The 18986-nt window shown below is 27.7% G+C and overlaps 2 long non-coding RNA genes across 2 annotated transcripts in view; one reads left to right on the top strand and one right to left on the bottom strand.

Annotated features, from left to right (window-relative positions):
• The window catches only part of LOC126278647 (uncharacterized), a 93472-nt gene that overhangs the window by 42211 nt on the left and 32275 nt on the right, over positions 1-18986 (top strand). The gene's annotated exons all lie outside the window — the stretch shown is intronic.
• LOC126278642 (uncharacterized) lies at positions 4838-18661 on the bottom strand. The gene is made up of 2 exons (XR_007550750.1): positions 17857-18661; positions 4838-5082 (listed from the first exon to the last, which is right to left on the bottom strand). It is a non-coding gene; the product is annotated as an uncharacterized LOC126278642 (long non-coding RNA).

Raw genomic sequence — 18986 nt, 5'->3', positions numbered from 1 at the left:
GTTTTATTATTATTGTTTTAATATTTATTCTTTCTATAGGTTTTTTAATTATTAGTCCTAATTTAATTAAAATTTTATTAGGTTGAGATGGTTTAGGTTTAGTTTCTTATTGTTTAGTTATTTATTATCAAAATGTAAAATCTTATAGTGCTGGTATATTAACTGCACTTTCTAATCGTATTGGTGATGTTGCTATTTTAATTTCTATTGCATGAATGTTAAATTTTGGTGGTTGAAATTATATTTATTATTATGATTTTATTTCTAATTCTTTTGAAATAAAGCTCATTACTATATTAATTGTTTTAGCAGCTATAACTAAGAGAGCTCAGATTCCTTTCTCTTCATGACTTCCTGCTGCTATAGCAGCTCCTACTCCTGTTTCTGCTTTAGTTCATTCTTCTACTCTTGTTACTGCTGGTGTTTATTTATTAATTGGTTTTAGACCAATATTGGATACTTATAATCGTGGTTGATTTTTACTTTTAATTGGTTGTATAACTATATTTATGGCTGGATTGGGCGCTAATTTTGAGTTTGATTTAAAGAAGATTATTGCTCTTTCTACTTTAAGACAACTTGGTTTAATAATAAGAATTTTGGCTATAGGTTATCCAAAGCTTGCATTTTTTCATTTATTGGCTCATGCTTTATTTAAGGCATTATTATTTATATGTGCAGGTTCAATTATTCATAATTTGAAGGATTCTCAGGATATTCGTTTTATAGGATCAATTGTTAATTTCATACCTTTAACTTCAGTTTGTTTTAATGTTTCTAGTTTATCTTTGTGTGGAATACCTTTTTTAGCGGGATTTTATTCAAAGGATTTAATTCTTGAGATGGTTTGTTTAAGATGAATTAATTGTTTAATTTTTTTCTTTATTTTTTTCTACTGGTTTAACTGCTTCTTATTCTTTTCGTTTGTTTTATTATTCAATATCTGGTGATAATAATTTTTATTCTAGATTTTCTTTTGATGATAAGGGTTATTATATTTCATTTGGAATAATTGGTCTATTGCTTGTTGCTGTTGTTGGTGGTAGTCTTTTATCTTGATTAATTTTTCCTATTCCTCATGTGATTGCTTTACCTTATTATTTAACGTTTTTAACTATTACAGTTGTTATTTTAGGTGCTTATTTAGGTTATCTTATTTCTAATTTTGATTTTTCTCATAATTTATTTTCTTTAAGTATACTTTCTTTTGTTAGATTTGCTGGTTCTATATGATTTATACCTTTTCTTTCAACTAAGTTTATTAGATATATTCCTTTAAAAATAGGTTATTATTCATCTAAGTCATTTGATTATGGTTGAGGTGAATTACTTGGTGGTCAAGGTTTATATAGATTATTTATTTATTTAATTGGTTATATTCAAGGTTGATATGATTCTAATTTCAAGATTTATCTTTTAACTTTTATTTTTTGAATATTTATTTTGGTAATATTGTTTTTCGTTTACTTAAATAGCTTATAATTAGAGCGTGACACTGAAGATGTTAAGGAAGTATTTTTACTTTTAAGTATTTATAAATATAGATATATTATTTTTACAGTGAAAATGTAATGTTTTATTTAAACTATATAAATTTTAGAAATGTTAACGGAGTTTAACCGCTAATATAAAAAGTTAGCAGCTTTCATATTGGCTTTACATTTCCTTAATTGGAACTATTATAGTTCAATTATATTATTAACAGTAATACGCCTCTTTTTGGCTTCAATTAATAAGAATAAGGGTAGTACATACCAATCTTCCAGGTCGAAACTGACTGCAATATTTCGCTTCTTATTCTATTTAAGGTTGATTGATAATATCAATACTTTTTGAATGCAACCCAAATGTTATATTTAACTACAACCCTTTATTCTGCTCATTGTAATGCTCCTTGGTTTCATTCATGGTATAGTCCTCCTAATAGAACATAAAAAATATTGTTGATACTGTTCAGATTATAATGTCTGAAGTTTTAAAAATAATTACAATTGGTAGAATTAGTGCAATTTCTACATCAAAAATTAAAAAGATTACTGCGATTAGGAAGAATCGTATTGAGAATGGTATTCGTGCTGATCTTTTTGGATCAAACCCACATTCAAATGGTGATCTTTTTTCTCGATCATTAATTAATTTTTTTGATAGTGTTGTTGCCAGGATTATAACAATTATTGGAATAATAAATCTAATGAAAACTCTTGTTGATAGAATTAGAATTGTTTTTCTTGATTTATATCAAGCTTTCTGATTGGAAGTCAAATGTACTATTTATACTAGAAAAACAATTATCTACCTCATCAATTAATAGAGATATATAAGAATAATCATACTACGTCTACGAAGTGTCAGTATCATGCTGCTGCTTCAAATCCAAAGTGATGTCTTGGTGAAAATTGATTTATTGAGTGTCGAAGTAGACATGTTGATAAAAAGATTGTTCCAATAATTACGTGTAAACCATGGAATCCTGTTGCAACAAAGAATGTTGATCCATAAACTGCATCTGCAATGGTAAAAGGTGCTTCTCAATATTCATATGCTTGAAGTATTGTAAAGTATAGTCCTAATAACACTGTGAAGAATAATCCTTGTAGTGCTTGAGTATGATTAGATTCCATTAAACTATGATGTGCTCATGTTACTGTTACTCCTGATGCTAAAAGAATAGCTGTATTAAGTAATGGAATTTGTATAGGGTTAAAGGGTTGAATTCCTATTGGAGGTCATAGTATTCCTAGTTCAATTGTTGGTGCTAATCTTCTTCTAAAGAATGCTCAAAAAAAAGAAACGAAAAATAATACCTCTGATGCAATAAATAAAATTATTCCTCATCGTAATACGATTGATACAAATCCTGTATGTAATCCTTGATATGTTCCTTCTCGTACTACATTTCGTCATCATTGAATTATAGTTAGTAGGGTAATTCCAAATCCAATTATGAATAAGTTAATATTAAATAGGTGGAATCATTTTGCTAGTCCTGATACTAGGACTATTGCTCCAATTGCTCCTGTTAATGGTCAAGGTCTATAGTCTACTAAGTGGAATGGGTGGTTTGAGTGAGTTGTTAACATAGGTTTAATATACTTCTCTAGAATATAGAGTTCTTAGAATTGAGAAAACATAGGCTTGAATTATTGCTACTGCTGATTCTAGAATTAATAGAAGTATTTGTCCAATAATTAGTAATGAGATTAAGTTTATTGCTATAGATGGTCCTGTGTTTCCTAATAAGGCTAATAATAAGTGTCCTGCAATTATATTTGCTGCCAACCGTACTGCTAATGTACCTGGTCGAATAACATTACTAATTGTTTCAATTAGTACTATAAATGATATTAATGCAGGCGGTGTACCTTGTGGTACAAGGTGTGTAAATATATGATTAGTATGGTTAATTCATCCAAATAATATAAATCTTAGCCATATAGGTAGGGCAATTGCAAATGTTAATGCTAAATGTCTTGTTCTAGTAAAAATATAAGGGAATAATCCTATGAAATTGTTAAATAATATTATAATAAAAATTGAGATGAAAATGAATGTTGTTCCATTAAATGATTTTGGTCCAAGAAGTGTTTTAAATTCATTATGTAAGGTTAAATTTAGTTTATTTCAGATAATGTTAATTCGTGATGGTGTAAGTCAAAATAGTGATGGGATTAATAATAGTCCTAGAAATGTTCTAGTTCAATTTAATGATAAATTAAAGATGTTAGTTGATGGGTGAAATGTTGAGAATAGATTTGTTATCATTTTCAATTTAAGTTTTTTATTTCAATTGTTCCTTTTTCTGCTCTTTTAATAAGGTTAGGTTTGAATGAGAAGAAGTTTATTTGATTAAACAAGATTAATGTAGCTGAAAATATAATGAATAGTGAGAATCATATAAGAGGGGATATTTGAGGGATTTGGATATAATTTCCCCATCAGAAGTAGTCGTTAATTTACTATTATTTGGTTTAAGAGACCATTACTTACTTTCAGTCATCTGATGAATTTCAAGGTGTACTAATTTTTTTTAGTTACTTTAGATTGACACTCTCATGTTATTTATTTTAACTAACTCCTTAAATTATCTTAGATAATCACTTAATAAATAAATTTACTGAAGTTCTTTCAATTACAATTGGTATAAATCTGTGGTTTGCTCCACAGATTTCTGAGCATTGTCCAAAGAATAATCCAGGTCGATTTATTGTGAATGTTCCTTGATTTAACCGACCTGGCGTTGCATCAATTTTAACCCCTAATGCAGGAACTGCTCATGAGTGTAGAACATCTGATGCTCTTGTTAATACTCGTACTTCTGTATTTATTGGTAGGATTGTTCGGTTATCTACATCTAGTAGTCGGAATCCATCATTTTCTAGGTCTTGTTCTGGTGTTATATAAGTGTCAAATTCTACGTCTATGAAGTCTGAATATTCATATCTTCAATATCATTGTCGTCCAATGGTTTTAATTGTAATTATTGCATCTACTGAATCATCAAGTAAATATAATAGTCGTAATGATGGAAGGGCAATAAAAATTAATGTAATTGCTGGTAAAGCTGTTCAGATTGTTTCAATTAAATGTCCATGAAGTATATTACGGTTAGTATAGGCAATAAATAATATATAACTTAGGGCATAACCTACAATTACTGTAATTAATAATAATACGACCATAGTATGATCATGAAAGAATGATAATTGCTCCATTAATGGTGAAGCTCCATCTTGAAGAGATAAATTTGATCATGTTGCCATTAATAAATATTTTCTAATAAAAGGTCAAACCTTTATTTGTAGAGCTTAAATCTACTGCACTAATCTGCCATATTAGAATCTAGAGATTAATGGTAATTCTGAGTAACTATGTTCTGCAGGAGGGTTATTTTGTAATCATTCTGTTGATCTTCTTATGTTAGCTCTAAATATAATTGCTCGGTTTGTAATCATTCTTTCTCATATAATTACAATGAATATAATGATTCCTTAATAGAAATTGTAGACCCAATTCTTGATACTACGTTTCATGATGTATATGCGTCTGGGTAGTCAGAGTATCGTCGAGGTATTCCTGCTAATCCTAGGAAGTGTTGAGGAAAGAATGTTAAATTTACTCCAATGAATATAATTGTTAATTGGATTTTTAATCATGTATTATTTATAGTTAATCCTGTAAATAGTGGATATCATTGAATGACACCTCCTATAATTGCAAATACTGCTCCTATAGATAATACATAATATTAGATAAACAAAATAAACCAGAAGAACATAAACCATGACCAACCATTAGAGAAAGAGAACCTACACAACCTCATCAATTCATAGTCATCAATCCACCAATAACCATTCTTATATGAGCAACAGAAGAATATTGAATTAAAGACTTTAATCAACCTGACGAAAACAAATAAATCTTACAATAACACCCCCAGATAAACCTAAAGACAATCAAAAATAATTAAACTTTAAACGCAAATAAGAAATAACCTTTATAACACGAAAAATACCATAACCACCTAACTTTAATAAAACACCAGCAAGAATTATTCTACCTGAAATAGGGGCCTCTACATGAGCCTTAGGAAGTCATAAATGAACCAAAAACATAGGTATCTTAACTAAAAAAGCCAAAATTATAAATACATAAAACATAAAATAATAAGAACCAAAATCAACCAATAAAGGAAAATATAAAGTATTAGAAAAATCATAAACCTTAAATAAAACTAATAATAAAGGTAATCTAGCAACCAAAGTAAAAAAATTAAATAAACACCAGCCTGCAAACGCTCAGGTTGATAACCCCAACCCAAAATTAAAAGTAAAGTAGGAACTAATCTAGCCTCAAAAAAAATATAAAAAGAAAGAAGACTTAATCTAGCAAATGAACAATAAAGCATAATTATTAAAATCAAAACCATAAAAACAAAAAAATTAGAATGATATGAACTTAAATAAACTGAACCTCTAGCAGTGATTATTAAAGAACAAATCCAAAAACTAAGTAAAATTAAACTAAAAGAAAAATAATCAATACCAAAATAATATCTAATTATATTCAAATCAGCATATGAATAAACACAAATTATAAAAACAAAACCCGACAGAAACATTAAAGAATGAACCAACCATCAACAATTATTTAATAAACAAAGAGGGATCAAAAAAATAGTTATAAATAAATACTTTAACATAAAGATAAACCAAAAGAATTAAAAAAATCATTACCATGAGAACGAATTATTGAAACTAAAATAGAAAGACCTAAAGCACCCTCACAAACAGAAAAAACTAAAAAAATAACAGGAAAAAATTAATCATAATCAAACTCAATAAGAAAAACAATAACTAACATAAATAAAGAAAGAACAATATATTCTAATCTCAAAAGAACCATTAATAAATGTTTACGTTTAGAAGAAAAAACATAAACACCAGCAAAATAAATCAATAGAGAAGTAAAATTAGAGAATATAAACATTAGTTTTAATAGTTTAAAAAAAACGCCGGTCTTGTAAACCGGAAATAAGTCCAGCCCCCACTTTTAAAACTTCAGAGGTGGAAAAGCTTCCATCATCGGTCCCCAAAACCGGTATTTTAAATAAACTAACCCCTGAAATGATCAAAATAATAATTATATCATTATCAAATGTAATAAATATTAATTTTATTAAATTAAGACACCCAATATCAATAATGCTTTTTATTATCCTTCAAACCTTCCTAGTTGGATTAATAACAGGAACAATAATAGAAAGATATTGATTATAGTATATTTTATTTTTAACATTTCTTGGTGGTATACTAGTATTATTTATTTACATTACAAGAATTGCATCAAACTAAATATTTCAGCCTAAATCAATCACTATAATTATTACATTAATAATGTGAGTATTTATCATATTAATATTAATTATTCTAGATATATCTATATTTATAGACTTTTTCAAAAACACTGAAACTATAAATATTGATAATTCAATCAATTATCAAGAAATAACAATATCTTTAGAAAAATTATATAATAGACCAACATTCATTATTACAATAATAATAATAATTTATTTATTTTTAGCACTACTAGCAGTCGTTAAAATCACCAATATTAATCAGGGACCTATTCGTAAAATAAGATAATTACTAATGAATAAACCCTTATGATTAAGACATCCTTTAATTAAAATTATTAATAACTCTTTAATTGACTTACCTGCCCCAACAAATATTTCATTTTGATGAAATTTTGGATCCCTATTAGGGTTATGTTTGGTAATTCAAATCGTAACTGGACTATTTTTAGCTATACATTATACATCAAATATTGAAATAGCATTCAGTAGTGTAGTACACATCTGCCGAGACGTAAATAATGGTTGAATTATCCGAACCTTACACGCAAATGGAGCATCTATATTTTTTATTTGTATTTACTTACATGTAGGACGGGGAATTTACTATGGATCTTATATATATATACATACCTGAATAATTGGTACAGTGATTTTATTTATAGTTATAGCAACTGCATTTATAGGATATGTCTTACCCTGAGGCCAAATATCTTTTTGAGGTGCAACAGTAATTACTAATTTATTATCAGCAATCCCATACTTAGGAACAGATTTAGTCCAATGAGTATGAGGAGGATTCGCTGTTGATAATGCAACATTAAATCGATTCTTCACATTCCATTTTGTATTACCATTTATTATTGCTGCTATAGCAGCAATTCATTTATGTTTTCTTCACCAAACAGGATCTAATAATCCTCTTGGACTAAATGGAGATATTGAAAAAATTCCATTCCATCCATACTTTACCTTTAAGGATTCTATTACATTTGTAATAATAACATCATTATTAATTATACTATGTTTAATTAATCCTTACCTATTAGGAGATCCAGATAACTTTGTACCTGCCAACCCATTAGTAACACCAGTTCACATTCAACCAGAATGATATTTCCTATTTGCATATGCAATTCTACGATCTATCCCTAATAAGTTAGGAGGTGTTATTGCATTATTTTTATCAATTAGAATCTTAATAATTTTACCATTTTATAATAAAACACCATTCCGAGGCATTCAATTTTACCCTATTAATCAAATTTTATTCTGAATTATAGTAGTTGTTGTATGCTTACTAACGTGAATTGGTAAACGACCTGTTGAAGAACCTTATATTATAACAGGTCAAATCTTAACAATTATTTACTTCACATATTTCTTAATTAATGTCCATGTCGCAAACGCATGAGATAAATTAATTAAGGAATAAAGTTAATTAGCTTAGGAAAAGCATATGTTTTGAAAACATAAAATTAGAAGTTTAACTCTTCTATTAACTTTTCTCAAAAAATTTCATTAAACAAATGAGATAAATAAAATCTTTAAACCAACAAAGAAAATAAAAAAATTCAAAGATAAAGGTAAAAAACTTTTTCAAGCTAAGTACATTAATTTATCATAACGGAACCGTGGTAATGTTCCACGAACCCAAATAAAACCAAAAGATATAATAGCAAGCTTAATAAAAAATATAAAAGAATAAAAATCACCGCCCAAAAAAATTAAAGCCAATAACATTCTTATGAAGACAATTCTAGTATATTCAGCTAAAAAAATTAAAGTAAAACCACCCGCACCATACTCAATATTAAATCCTGAAACTAACTCAGATTCCCCTTCAGCAAAATCAAAAGGAGTACGATTAGTTTCAGCTAAGCAAGAAGCAAAACAAGCTACAGCTAAAGGAAAAGAAATAATAATAAATCAACAATAAAGCTGATAGTTTATAAAATCAAACATATTAAAACTACCAATTAAAATAATTAAAGACAATAAAATTAAAGCTAAACTAACTTCATAAGAAATTGTTTGAGCAACAGAACGAAGAGAACCTAATAATGAATAATTTGAATTAGAAGATCAACCAGCAATTATAACAGTATAAACACCTAATCTAGTACAACATAAAAAAATAAAAATCCATAAGAAAAAGAACACATATAAGTTAAATAAGGAAAAATTACTCAAACGGCTAAAGAAATCATTAAATTAAAAACAGGGGAAAAATAATAAAGTAGGTAATTAGATATAATAGGAATTGGCTGCTCCTTACAAATTAACTTAATAGCATCTCTAAATGGCTGAGGAATTCCAACAAAACCTACCTTATTTGGACCCTTTCGAATCTGAATATAACCTAAAACCTTACGCTCTAATAAAGTTAAAAAGGCAACACTAATTAAAACACAAATAACCAATAAAAGAAAATTCAAAATAAATATAAATAAATCATAAAGTATCAATACTATTTGTAGAAAAAATCTACATAAATGAATTCTAAATTCAACACATTAATCTGTCAAAATAGTAAATAAATTAATATTAATCAATATAACAAAAAATATTTTAACCATATGGTCCTTTCGTACTAATATGGATTAACAATCTTAGGATAGAAACCGACCTGGCTCACGCCGGTCTGAACTCAGATCATGTAAGAAATTAAAGGTCGAACAGACCTAATCATTGGGCTCCTGCACCCAAAATTTTTCTTAATCTGCTTTGTCGATATGAGCTCTCAAAAACAATTACGCTGTTATCCCTAAGGTAACTTAATCTTATGATCATAAATTATGGATCAAAATAACAAACATAAATAAATGATATAATAATGAAGAGTTTATCTATTCTTCATGTCACCCCAACAAAACATCATCATTAAATATAGAAAGACAACAAAAAACTATATAAAAGTAAAATGTCAAGCTCTATAGGGTCTTCTCGTTCTAAAGAAGAATTTAAGCCTTTTGACTCAAAAGTTAAATTCAAAAGTTTATTAAGAGACAGTTGATTTCTCGTCAAGCCATTCATTCCAGCCACTAATTAAGAGACTAATGATTATGCTACCTTTGCACGGTCAAAATACCGCGGCTCTTTAAAAATACGCTCAGTGAGCAGGCCAGACCTCAAAATATAAACAAGAGGACATGTTTTTGATAAACAGGCGGAAATCAATTTTGCCTAGTTCCTTATAATAAGTTCACAAGGTAAAAATTTCATACAAATAAATATACTAATTCTATCATTATTACAAAAATTTTAAAATTAAATTAATAATCTTAATAAAAAACCTAAAATATTTATAAAATCAAAATAAAAAATAATGAACTAAAACGTAATCTTAAAGATAGCTGGTTTAAAGCTTACTATTATATTTCTATAAAATAAATTATAGGTTATTAACTTCAAAGCTTATCCCTTAAAGAATAAATAAGTTAATATTTTTACTTAAAAAATTAAATAAAAACAAATAACTTTAAAAAATTAAATTTTTTCTTAAGAAACTAGATATCTTGGGAAACGATTAACATCTCATTTCTATAAATAATTTAATAATAATTATGATACATTAACTATAAATTATTTATAAATCAACCCAATTCGAGACAAGTAAAATAAATACTAAAATTTTGATAAACCCTGATACAATAGGTACAATAAATAAAATCTACTTAAAAAAATTTAAAATAATATTTCATAAAACACTTACATTACCAATAAACTATAATTTAAAAAATCAATTCTATAAAATATACTAAGACAAAAATACAATAAAATTATTTATATTAAATAATTAAATAAACAAAAAATAAATATAATAAAATAAATAATCAAGATATCCTGATTTGCACAGAAAAATTTTCAGTGTAAATGAAACACTTTACTAATAAGTTATATCTTGAAACTCTTCCTAGATACACTTTCCAGTACATCTACTATGTTACGACTTATCTCATCTAAATTGAAGCTACTTTAAAATAAAATAGAATAATCAATAATGAGAGCGACGGGCGATGTGTACACATCTCAGAGCCAATATCAGTTAAATTAAATAAATTAAATTACTATCAAATCCACCTTCATTAACAGTATTTCACTATCAAATCCGTTATAAACAAAAATCTATTGTAACCCACCTCCTCTTAACTATAAGCTGCACCTTGACCTGAAATATTTTATAATTATAAATCTTGAGAATTATAACTCTAAAAAGATTCTCTGATAACGGAGGTATACAAACAAATAAATTAAGTAGAGTAAATCGTGTATTATCAATCATGGGGTAGGTTCCTCTGAATGGAATGAGATACCGCCAAATTCTTTGGGTTTAAAGACCTTAACTAATAGTACCCTGGTAAATATAATTAACATTTAAAATAATAGGGTATCTAATCCTAGTTTATTATTTAAATTTCACAGATTCATAAAAAGGGCCACAAATAAATTTTAACATTTCACCTTACAAATTTATATTTCAACCCTAATAATATAAACAACTGTTTTAACCAATAATATTCACTTGTATCAATCGTATAACCGCGGCTGCTGGCACGAATTATGCCGATACTAAATCAATTGCTAAATCCAAAATCACTTGATAATTAAATCAAATTACTGCAAAAAGAACATTTAGTCTAACAAAACTTACATATAATACAAAGAAAAAGTGAATAAACAAGCAAGAATAAAACTTTTAAAAATAAAAAATAAGAAAATTTTAAATCTATTAATTCAGGAAAAAATAAAAGATTCAAATATTTAAAGAAAAAAAAAGAAAAAACCACAAACATTAACAAAAAAAAGAAACGCCCCTATGTATGACCACAACAACTTCTCTATTATATATAATTAAAGATTAATATGGAACATGTATAGCAATAAATGTATTATATTCTTTCTTATTTAATCTTTCTTTTCACTAATAAATAAAGAAAGATTAAATAATATAATAAATATATTTTATACAATTATGTAATTTAATATAATATGTTATTAATATGAATTCTTTTTTTATATTAAGTTAACTTTCATATATATTAGTTAAATAAACTAATTATAGATAATTTACATAATTATATTATTATAATTAATATAATTATTGATATTAATTATAATATTATATATTTAAATTAATAATTTTATTTATTATATCCAATTATAATAATATTAAATATTAAATTACATATTATTATATATATTATATTATAATAACCTATTTTAAGCTAAAAACATAAGTAGCTATAATCCTAGGTAAATAATTGCATTAAAATAATCAATTGATAATGGTAAGATGAACTTATAATACTTTAATTTCAATTAAATGTAATATATTAATATAAATTATTATATATATATATATATATATAAAAAATAAAATGAGCATGATAAATTAATCCTAATTAAACAAAATAATACATAAAAGAATTTCAAAAAAAACTTTCGATTTATATATTAAATAAATGAAGTGCCTGATTAAAGGGTTACCTTGATAGGGTAAATAAAGTAAATAAAATTACCTTCATTAAAATTACATAAGATAGAATTAAACTACCTCCTTTAGTATCAAAAACTAACGTGCATCATACACCTTAATGTAAAAAGGTAAGCTAAACAAGCTAATGGGTTCATACCCCATTTATAGAGGTATCAATCCTCTCCTTTTTAATGACCAACAACTCTACAAAACTTCTCTTCCTATCAACATTAATGATAGGAACGATCCTGTCCATTTCATCAAATTCCTGATTTGGGGTTTGAATAGGACTTGAGATCAACTTACTTTCATTTATTCCGCTCCTAACAAGAAATAAAAATATAATAATAAATGAATCATCAATTAAATATTTTATTGTCCAAGCAATAGCATCGACAATATTATTATTTTCAATTTTGCTGATTCAAATAAAATATCCCATGGGATGGGAAACAGAATTTATCCCATCAATAATAATTAGATCTAGACTATTATTAAAGATTGGAGCTGCACCTTTCCATTTCAGATTTCCAGAAGTTATAGGAGCATCAAGATGAAATAATTGTTTAACATTAATAACATGACAAAAAATCGCCCCAATAATGGTCTTATCTTATTGTATTCAATTAAGAACTTTTATTTGAACAATTATTATCTTAAGAATTATTATTGGGGCAATAGGAGGTTTAAATCAAACATCCTTACGACAACTTTTAGCATATTCATCAATCAGACATCTAGGTTGAATAATTAGATCATTAACAGTCAGAGAAAACATCTGAGAACTATACTTCATTATTTACTCACTATTAAGATTAATTATAGTTTTATTATTTAAGCAAATAAATTTATTTTTCATAAATCAAATTTATTCAGCCAGAAATATAAAAACCGAAATTAAATTCATAATATTCTTATCTTTATTATCTTTAGGTGGACTACCACCATTCCTTGGATTCTTACCAAAATGAATTGTAATACAATCATTAATAGAAAACAATATAACAACTATTATAACTATTATAGTTGTATTAACTACAATTACACTCTACTACTATATACGTATTAGATTCTCAGCTCTAATTATATCATACACAGAAAATTCGTGATCTATAAAGATAAAGTCCCAAAAATCAAGAATCATTCTTCCTATAACAGTAATAATTTCAACAATAGGATTGATTTCAACATCAACCTTAATTTCATTATACTAAGGACTTAAGTTAATCAAACTAATAACCTTCAAAGTTATAATTAAAATAATAATCTTTTAGGCCTTAGTAAAATTTTACACCTCTAGAATTGCAGTCTAGAATCATAATTGAATATAAGACCTAAATATGATAAGAGAGAAAACATCTCATAAGTAGATTTACAGTCTACCACCTAAAATTCAGCCATCTTACCGCAAAAATGATTATTCTCAACAAACCATAAGGACATTGGTACTTTATACTTCATATTTGGAGCATGAGCAGGAATAGTAGGAACATCAATAAGAATACTTATTCGTGCTGAACTTGGCCAACCCGGATCTCTAATTGGGGATGACCAGATTTATAATGTTATTATTACAGCTCACGCATTCGTAATAATTTTCTTTATAGTAATACCTATTATAATTGGTGGATTTGGTAATTGACTTGTTCCACTAATAATTGGTACACCAGATATAGCATTTCCACGAATAAATAATATAAGTTTTTGATTACTACCACCTTCACTAACCCTTCTTCTTACATCTTCTATAGTAGATAATGGTGCTGGTACAGGATGAACAGTTTACCCTCCTCTAGCAGGAGCTATTGCACACGGGGGTGCATCTGTAGATCTAGCTATTTTTTCACTGCACTTAGCAGGTGTATCATCTATTCTTGGTGCAGTGAATTTCATTACAACAGCAATTAATATACGATCAGAAAGTATAACTTTAGATCAAACACCTTTATTTGTATGATCTGTAGCTATTACAGCATTACTTCTCCTTCTTTCACTTCCAGTTTTAGCAGGAGCTATTACTATATTATTAACAGATCGAAATTTAAATACATCATTCTTTGACCCTGCAGGAGGGGGTGACCCAATTCTATATCAACATCTATTTTGATTCTTTGGACACCCAGAAGTTTATATTTTAATTCTACCGGGGTTCGGAATTATTTCACATATTGTATGTCAAGAAAGAGGAAAAATTGAATCATTTGGAACATTAGGTATAATTTATGCTATACTATCAATTGGACTAATAGGATTTATTGTATGAGCACATCATATATTTACAGTAGGAATGGATGTTGACACACGAGCATATTTTACATCAGCAACAATAATTATTGCTGTACCTACAGGAATTAAGGTATTTAGATGATTAGCTACATTATATGGAACTAAATTCAAGTTCAATCCACCATTATTATGAGCTCTAGGATTTATTTTCCTATTTACAATTGGTGGATTAACAGGATTAGTATTAGCAAATTCATCACTTGATATTGTGTTACATGATACATATTATGTAGTAGCCCACTTTCATTATGTATTATCTATAGGAGCAGTATTTGCAATTATAGGAGGTGTCATGCAATGATATCCACTATTTACAGGATTAACTATAAATAATACATGATTAAAAATCCAATTTACAATTATATTCATTGGAGTAAATTTAACATTCTTTCCTCAACACTTCCTAGGATTAGCAGGAATACCACGACGATACTCTGACTACCCAGACGCATATACATCATGAAACGTAGTATCAATAATTGGGTCTACAATTTCTATTGTAGGAATCATTATATTCATTGTAATTATATGAGAAAGAATGATTACAAACCGAGCAATTATATTTAGAGCTAACATAAGAAGATCAACAGAATGATTACAAAATAACCCTCCTGCAGAACATAGTTACTCAGAATTACCATTAATCTCTAGATTCTAATATGGCAGATTAGTGCAGTAGATTTAAGCTCTACAAATAAAGGTTTGACCTTTTATTAGAAAATATTTATTAATGGCAACATGATCAAATTTATCTCTTCAAGATGGAGCTTCACCATTAATGGAGCAATTATCATTCTTTCATGATCATACTATGGTCGTATTATTATTAATTACAGTAATTGTAGGTTATGCCCTAAGTTATATATTATTTATTGCCTATACTAACCGTAATATACTTCATGGACATTTAATTGAAACAATCTGAACAGCTTTACCAGCAATTACATTAATTTTTATTGCCCTTCCATCATTACGACTATTATATTTACTTGATGATTCAGTAGATGCAATAATTACAATTAAAACCATTGGACGACAATGATATTGAAGATATGAATATTCAGACTTCATAGACGTAGAATTTGACACTTATATAACACCAGAACAAGACCTAGAAAATGATGGATTCCGACTACTAGATGTAGATAACCGAACAATCCTACCAATAAATACAGAAGTACGAGTATTAACAAGAGCATCAGATGTTCTACACTCATGAGCAGTTCCTGCATTAGGGGTTAAAATTGATGCAACGCCAGGTCGGTTAAATCAAGGAACATTCACAATAAATCGACCTGGATTATTCTTTGGACAATGCTCAGAAATCTGTGGAGCAAACCACAGATTTATACCAATTGTAATTGAAAGAACTTCAGTAAATTTATTTATTAAGGAGATTATCTAAGATAATTTAAGGAGTTAGTTAAAATAAATAACATTAGAGTGTCAATCTAAAGTAACTAAAAAAAATTAGTACACCTTGAAATTCATCAGATGACTGAAAGTAAGTAATGGTCTCTTAAACCAAATAATAGTAAATTAACGACTACTTCTGATGGGGAAATTATATCCAAATCCCTCAAATATCCCCTCTTATATGATTCTCACTATTCATTATATTTTCAGCTACATTAATCTTGTTTAATCAAATAAACTTCTTCTCATTTAAACCTAACCTTATTAAAAGAGCAGAAAAAGGAACAATTGAAATAAAAAACTTAAATTGAAAATGATAACAAATCTATTCTCAACATTTGACCCATCAACTAACATCTTTAATTTATCATTAAATTGAACTAGAACATTTCTAGGACTATTATTAATCCCATCACTATTTTGACTTACACCATCACGAATTAACATTATCTGAAATAAACTAAATTTAACCTTACATAATGAATTTAAAACACTTCTTGGACCAAAATCATTTAATGGAACAACATTCATTTTCATCTCAATTTTTATTATAATATTATTTAACAATTTCATAGGATTATTCCCTTATATTTTTACTAGAACAAGACATTTAGCATTAACATTTGCAATTGCCCTACCTATATGGCTAAGATTTATATTATTTGGATGAATTAACCATACTAATCATATATTTACACACCTTGTACCACAAGGTACACCGCCTGCATTAATATCATTTATAGTACTAATTGAAACAATTAGTAATGTTATTCGACCAGGTACATTAGCAGTACGGTTGGCAGCAAATATAATTGCAGGACACTTATTATTAACCTTATTAGGGAACACAGGACCATCTATAGCAATAAACTTAATCTCATTACTAATTATTGGACAAATACTTCTATTAATTCTAGAATCAGCAGTAGCAATAATTCAAGCCTATGTTTTCTCAATTCTAAGAACTCTATATTCTAGAGAAGTATATTAAACCTATGTTAACAACTCACTCAAACCACCCATTCCACTTAGTAGACTATAGACCTTGACCATTAACAGGAGCAATTGGAGCAATAGTACTAGTATCAGGACTAGCAAAATGATTCCACCTATTTAATATTAACTTATTCATAATTGGATTTGGAATTACCCTACTAACTATAATTCAATGATGACGAGATGTAGTACGAGAAGGAACATATCAAGGATTACATACAGGATTTGTATCAATTGGATTACGATGAGGAATAATTTTATTTATTGCATCAGAGGTAATGTAATGTAATTGCTGGTAAAGCTGTTCAGATTGTTTCAATTAAATGTCCATGAAGTATATTACGGTTAGTATAGGCAATAAATAATATATAACTTAGGGCATAACCTACAATTACTGTAATTAATAATAATACGACCATAGTATGATCATGAAAGAATGATAATTGCTCCATTAATGGTGAAGCTCCATCTTGAAGAGATAAATTTGATCATGTTGCCATTAATAAATATTTTCTAATAAAAGGTCAAACCTTTATTTGTAGAGCTTAAATCTACTGCACTAATCTGCCATATTAGAATCTAGAGATTAATGGTAATTCTGAGTAACTATGTTCTGCAGGAGGGTTATTTTGTAGTCATTCTGTTGATCTTCTTATGTTAGCTCTAAATATAATTGCTCGGTTTGTAATCATTCTTTCTCATATAATTACAATGAATAAAATGATTCCTACAATAGAAATTGTAGACCCAATTCTTGATACTACGTTTCATGATGTATATGCGTCTGGGTAGTCAGAGTATCGTCGAGGTATTCCTGCTAAACCTAGGAAGTGTTGAGGAAAGAATGTTAAATTTACTCCAATGAATATAATTGTAAATTGGATTTTTAATCATGTATTATTTATAGTTAATCCTGTAAATAGTGGATATCATTGAATGACACCTCCTATAATTGCAAATACTGCTCCTATAGATAATACATAATGAAAGTGGGCTACTACATAATATGTATCATGTAATACAATATCAAGTGATGAATTTGCTAATACTAATCCTGTTAATCCACCAATTGTAAATAGGAAAATAAATCCTAGAGCTCATAATAATGGTGGATTGAACTTGAATTTAGTTCCATATAATGTAGCTAATCATCTAAATACCTTAATTCCTGTAGGTACAGCAATAATTATTGTTGCTGATGTAAAATATGCTCGTATGTCAACATCCATTCCTACTGTAAATATATGATGTGCTCATACAATAAATCCTATTAGTCCAATTGATAGTATAGCATAAATTATACCTAATGTTCCAAATGATTCAATTTTTCCTCTTTCTTGACATACAATATGTGAAATAATTCCGAACCCCGGTAGAATTAAAATATAAACTTCTGGGTGTCCAAAGAATCAAAATAGATGTTGATATAGAATTGGGTCACCCCCTCCTGCAGGGTCAAAGAATGATGTATTTAAATTTCGATCTGTTAATAATATAGTAATAGCTCCTGCTAAAACTGGAAGTGAAAGAAGGAGAAGTAATGCTGTAATAGCTACAGATCATACAAATAAAGGTGTTTGATCTAAAGTTATACTTTCTGATCGTATATTAATTGCTGTTGTAATGAAATTCACTGCACCAAGAATAGATGATACACCTGCTAAGTGCAGTGAAAAAATAGCTAGATCTACAGATGCACCCCCGTGTGCAATAGCTCCTGCTAGAGGAGGGTAAACTGTTCATCCTGTACCAGCACCATTATCTACTATAGAAGATGTAAGAAGAAGGGTTAGTGAAGGTGGTAGTAATCAAAAACTTATATTATTTATTCGTGGAAATGCTATATCTGGTGCACCAATTATTAGTGGAACAAGTCAATTACCAAATCCACCAATTATAATAGGTATTACTATAAAGAAAATTATTACGAATGCGTGAGCTGTAATAATAACA

The sequence above is a fragment of the Schistocerca gregaria genome, chromosome 6, assembly GCF_023897955.1.
Source record: "Schistocerca gregaria isolate iqSchGreg1 chromosome 6, iqSchGreg1.2, whole genome shotgun sequence".
NCBI classification, from domain to species: domain Eukaryota; kingdom Metazoa; phylum Arthropoda; class Insecta; order Orthoptera; family Acrididae; genus Schistocerca; species Schistocerca gregaria.
The sequence above is the reverse complement of the archived record's forward strand: the minus strand, read 5'-3'. Positions and strand labels throughout refer to the sequence as shown.